The following is a 6,302-nucleotide window of genomic DNA, read 5'->3' on the forward strand; positions in this document are numbered from 1 at the left end:
TGCTCTCAAAAAAACAGATGAGTCAATATGAATGAAAACCATGCAGAACGGGCCAGACTCTTAGTGGGAGCTCAATCAGCATTAGCTGCTATTATTGTCTTTCCTTCTAGACAGCCTTCAGGAGTGAAGGCTTCCCTGCAGCCTTCACTCTCCCAATGCACACTGTGCCACTCCCCTACCCTGACTCTGTGTGCTCATACTGCCCTGACTTCCCCCGACACACACACACACAATCTCCTTGCCAATGCCTCAGTCAGGTTTCAAGTCTCATCTAAGATGGTGCTTTTTCAGGGCAAGCTTCTGAGTCCTTAGGCAAGTTAATCACTCCCTCCTCTGACAATAACACCCAATATAAACATTGTATTATAATTGTCCATTTGTTTGCCTGCCCTCCTCTGGAGACTGCATGAGCCCACATGGCAGACTCACCTTATTTAGTCCCGTATTCCCAGCCACAACCAGGATGACACTTGGAAGGACGGGTGGGGATAATGGAGAGACTATAGGCAGCCCCGAGCCAAGGAAAACATCTCAGCCCAGGCAGGTGTTTCTCTGGCATCATCTCTGGCCTGAGAAATCGATTCTACTTCCAAATGAGCCCGACAAAGTCAAGTGCAGCCCAAGAAGAGGGTGAGTCACTCACTTGTGAAGGTTATTCACTGGAAGGCAGAGTTAATCACAGGTTCCCTTTAAAGTGTACGCTGTTTGGGTGCTCTCAAAAGTTAACCGCTGATTTTTCAAATGGACAATTTGTACTCAGTCTATCAGGTAAACAAGTGTGTGGCGCAAAGAAAGGTCCCAACACTGAAAATCTACGTAAACCAGCGCTTGTTTGTCTTTGCCTGCACATACTGTTGTGTTTAGTGGCCTCTCATACGGTGCCAACAGACTGACCAAAGCTCATGCAGACCCCTAATACAGATTATAGAGGGAGGCAAGGAAGGATGCAGCCTGCATTACGCGAGAGCTTGGTTTTTCCTATTATTCTAGCATCCCAATGTCTTGACCAGCCTTTGGCGCATAGTTGAAACCCAATAAACATTTGTTGAATGAAAGTGAGATACTTCGCTGGGAAAGAAACAAGATAAAGGCATTGGAGCAGATAGTTGGAAGGCACTCCTGGGGTGTGGGGGATGTGGGGAGAGAGAAATCGCTAGTCTGTGATTTTCCCAGGAGACAGGCTTAAGTAACAACAGATTTTGCTAAAGGCCTGATAAGTCACTAAGCGTACAATATCACTTGGACATAAAATAACGTGTCCAGCTTTCTCCATAAACACACAGCCTCTGCCTCCAAAAATGTTAAATATTTAAAGAACTGATTTTTTTTAAAACACACACACACACACACACACCATTTAGAAAGGATGGGCCATTAAAAAAATAGGTTTGTTTGTGCACACGCATGTATGAAGGTGCCCATGGAGCCCAGAAGAGGTCAGATCCACTGGAGGTGGAGTTAAAGGCAGTTGTGAAGCATCAGACATGGATGGTGGGTCCTCTCCAAATGTAGCAAATGCTCTGAACTGATGAGCCATCTCTCCGGTCCCTGCTGTTATTTTTAAAAGTTAAGAAATGCACAAACATTTTAAAAGAGCTCCTTAAGGCTGCTTTTGCATGAAGGATCTCCCCAGGTGGGCTCTAGCCTTCATTTCAAAAGCTTGGCCATATGGTAACGAAGCACTTGAATATTTTATCTAGTGGCAACAATATCCCAGGATGCAGTGCATTTTCCCCCTCGTGACTGCACTGACAGAAGCAAATCAACCCCTTTAGCAGATAGGAACCGGGGTTCAGCGTAACTTGCCTAAGCTAATCCTGCCAACGTGTTCCAGGAGCTCTGATTCTCTGCTGACCAGATTACGTCATTCACTGACGGGATCAAGAAAACACTAATGCAATTTTAAGAAAACCAAATACGTGTGGTGGAAACAGGGCCTGGTCTTTTCATTGGCCGACATCAACCAGGTATATCAAGAATGGCCCAGCACAATGATTTCTCCCCTGAGATGGAGTCTCCCAGACTCCCTCAGCCTACTTTGACTTAAAGCCTTTGGCTGCAGTGAGCCTCAGAGTGATCATAAACTATGCAGAATGACAGGGGGTTTTGTTAGAGCAAGCAGGCCCCGATGAGAATTGCTTCACTCGCCAGGCAAAGCAGCCGGAGTGCATAGCGGCCCCAGCTCTTGGGAAGTAACCACTGATAACGCTGCCGGCATGTAGGTGGGAACGGCACAGAATGTAAGAACATATTGGTGCTGCCTATTTAAAACAGCAAGAGCCGCAGAAAGACTCGTGAGCGGTAAATCTAGCCTGGTTAAACTAAAAAGACTGCCTAGGTCCTCTGGGGAAACTTTAGTTTGCTTCTTCAAGAGGAAGAAGTTGCTTCTTTGAGGTCGGGGTCATTTCCTATTCAACTCTAACTGACATAAGGCAGGAGCCATAACCTGAAGACACCAAACACACACACACACACACACACACACACACACACACACACACACACACACATACACATACACACAAAATAGAGATAGAGCAAACTATCTCTAGAAAAATCTTCCTCTAGATAAGCCTGTCAGTGAAACTTTGACCTAGATGTTGAACTGACAAAAATGAAAAATAGACTCTAGGCTTCCTGGCTTCCTGGCTCCCAGGCCATCACCACTAACCCTGGGAAAAACTCGTGTTCTGTGGTTACTTCCTCCTATGTAAAATGGGAACAAGAAAAAAGAGTCCAACAATAATTTTTTAGTTGGCTGAATGAGATAACTCTGGTAAACCAGAATAGTGCTTGTCCTATAAGAATCATGCAGAGGCTGGAGAGATGGTCCAGTGGATAAGAGCACTGGCTGCTCTTTCAGAGGACCCAGGTTCAATCTCCAACATAGTGGCTCAATGCCCACACTCCTGTTCCAGGAATTCAACACTCTATGGCACCCCCGGGGCACTGTATGCATGCAGAGTATACACCCATGTGCATAAAAATAAAATCAAATAAGCACAGTTGCTTATTGCCTTTAAATCATAAATCATAAAGACAAACTTTAGTTTCCTTCCAGCACTGTTTGTAATAATCAAATATTGAAAAAGAGCCCTAAAAAAATTCCAAAACTAGCTGCATGGCTAAGCAGAATTTTTGCTTCTGGGAAATGGTAGAGCCACAGAGAATTCTGGCTCAGTTGTTCAGCATGCATGAGGTCTCAGCTTCAGTGCCCAGTACTGCGCCAGAAAGACTATTCTGCCCATTAAAATGATGTATTAGAACACATATCATACACACTTGGAAAACATTTATGTTTGTGTGTGTGTGCTGCACACCTGCCACAACACACACATGGAGGTCAGAGGAAACCTTTTGGGGGTTAGTTCTCTACTTCCATCATGTAGGTCTCGGGAATGGAGCTGAGGTTGGTGGTAAATGCCCTGACCTGCTGAGCTAGCTAGCTAGTCCTATCTCACCAGCCGAGAGCTAGATGACAGTTTTCAATGCATGTGGTAAGTGTGGAAAATGGAATGCCATATAAACATTCTTAAAAATTTTGTTTTTATTAAAATTTTTAATTTTGTGTACGCATTTCTATGTCTGTTCACATGCACATGAATGCAGGTGTCTGCAAAGGCCAAAGGCATTGGGTTCCACACGGGCTGGAGTTACAGGTCTGTACGAGAGCCGCCGTCTATGCTCTCAACACCCAATCATCTCTCCAGCCCCTACAATTTTTAGGTATGTGATAGACAGCTGCATAAAACCAAAACCAAGTCCTATAACCGTGGAAGAGAAGACTGATATATATGGAGGTATATTCCGAGGAGTCAACTCGGAGATTTCAATTTTTTCTATCTTTATTTTTCCAAGAATTGTACACTTGCATGACCCAGGGATAAAATCCACAGTATGATATCAATAAGCGCTTTAAAGTTATTGCCCTTTAGCATAATCTGCGTGAAGGCCCCAGGGCTGCAGAACCAAGCGCTGATTCTGTTCATTTTATTATTAAGTCAGAAAAGGGGGAAGGGCCCTAGGGAAATAAGGTAGGCAAGGATTATTCTCTAAGCTTGTAAACTCTTGATGGGTTTTATGAAAGCTTCCATAAGCAAGTGTAACTTTTCTTTATGTAGAGTAGCGTCTAACGTCGACAGCCCAGCTTCTCAACTTCCTTGTGGCCTATACAAGCTTTCTGAACCTGAAAGCTGAGTTCCAACTAGTCCAGAAAAGCCAAGTTCTGAGATCCAAAACAGTAGCCCTCCTGTCTCCCCCAACCACTCTTGTCCTTCGCTCCTCACACTTTCTCAGCTTGAGCCCAGTGCGTCACTAGAGGCTGAGAACAGAGGTAGGTAGAACTCATTTCCCTTTTGAAAGACTTCCTTCTCAGGATGAAAGACCAGGAGATAGAGCTGCGGAAGGAATGTCAAAGCTGCTGTGTTGAATGGGAGGACTTCTAACCAAGCCCGGCACCCGCATCCACGCCAAGGTAAAGCTTAGCCTATTTTGGTGGTTGGGAACGAGCATGTTGCTGGGTAAGAAGGGTTCGGGTAAGCGCAATTCGTGTGCCTAGCTGTAGCGGACACAGAAGCAGCAAGAGGACACAGGCATCGGATGGGAGGTTGTGAAAATCACGTCATGGGCTTCATTAGGAGAGGCAAAACCACAGGGGAGTCTGTGTGAGAAGAGTCCAGGCCGAAGCACTGGGCAGGAATCTATGGATGTTGCAAAGCCGAGTTCACGATCACAGGTCTGATTTCAGACGATGCTGGCAGCAATGTGGAGGCTTGCTTGTTCAGAGAAGGTTCTGCAGGGGCAGAAACCAACGAGAGGGCAGCTGCAGTAGTCTGAGGACTAACTAGGATTTTCTAGATCCTTGCTGCGGGGGGGGGGGGCAGGGCAAGCAAGTCTATCATGGAGGGGTAAGGAAGGCACAGATTACAGCTGTGAAGACTGGCTGTGGGAACAGTGGGAGGAGAAATCAAGGATGGGTGGACTGGTGGTAAGAGAGATCTTAGTCTTTAAGGACTGCTGTAGACAGGAGACATAAGGGGGGCCGCACAGGTGGGCGGGCACTCTAGAAATGGGTGCTAGCACCCTGGGGCTAGTGGACAGAATTCCTGAAAATGGCTTCAAAGTGCCATTGAAGGGTCTTCTGGCACTTACCGAGACTCTCAACTGTATGGAAACCATTTTCGTTCCCGTGTCCCCGCTTGGCGAATATCCGGTTCAAGTTCTTTGACTCTGCTGACTCTAGCAAGGCAGTGGTACCTGGCAAAAGCAAGGCTCTGGAGCTGGGCTGACCCAGGGCCTTTCCTCAATTGAGGATGGAGCAGTCAGAAGCAAGTCACCTCCCTCTTACTGCCTGACGTACAGAGAGGGGCTAGGGGGTGTGGCTCCACGGTAAAACACTCACCCAGTGTGTAGGTATTAAGTTTTATCCCCAGCACCAGAAACAAAAGTCAAGAAATGACACCTAACACTTGAGCTGTGGTTAGGGTTCTAGTGCTGAGTAACCTCGCCATTGGTCGCACGCAAGTTTTTAATCTGAATCACACAATGCATTACATAAGCTAAGCAAAAGCTGCCCTGGGTAAAGACATATCTACAAACGGCTAACCTTCTGGACTCGGGATGGGAGGAAGAGCAGGACACAGCAGATGCTATCATACACTGAAGGAGGAACAGTGGCAGGGCCCTAAAGCAAGAGAGCGGCTCTCCTAGAAACCTGGAGAGGAGTTTCACTCAGGACTGATAATGAGGAGAGGGAGAGACAGAGAGCAAACACTCTGCCACAAGACGGTTGATGGGAGAAGGCCGGAAGAGTCTCTTCAGAGAGCTGTCTTCAGAACACCTCCTTGAACAAATCCCCAATAGAGGAGAAATTGAACTTTTTACAACCTATTAGGGGAGGTTTCACATCAAGTGACTGAGTTCAATAGCATACGTGACAAAGAGCTTGGGAGAGCCAGGTGCTGGTTAGGAGCATAAATCAGAGGCAGCAATTAGACCACAGCACAGGCAGCTTCTAACTATCTGCAGGGAGGGATGGAGTGGTCTCTTCAAGCTGTGTGGCTTGGCTTTTTAAAAGTAACCACTGTCATTTTGCACGCGCGCACTCTCTCTCTCTCTCTCTCTTTCTCTCTCTCTCTCTTTCACACACACACACACACACACACACACACACACACACACACACACACACAATCCTATTATATATATGCTATGATCTCTCACTATGTAGCTGGGACTTGACCTAAAACCCTCCCAGCTCAGTTTCCTAAATGCTGAGATTTCATGTGAACATCATCACACCC

This window comes from Myodes glareolus, chromosome 9 (assembly GCF_982192425.1).
Source record: "Myodes glareolus chromosome 9, mMyoGla1.1, whole genome shotgun sequence".
In the NCBI taxonomy this organism is placed as follows: domain Eukaryota; kingdom Metazoa; phylum Chordata; class Mammalia; order Rodentia; family Cricetidae; genus Myodes; species Myodes glareolus.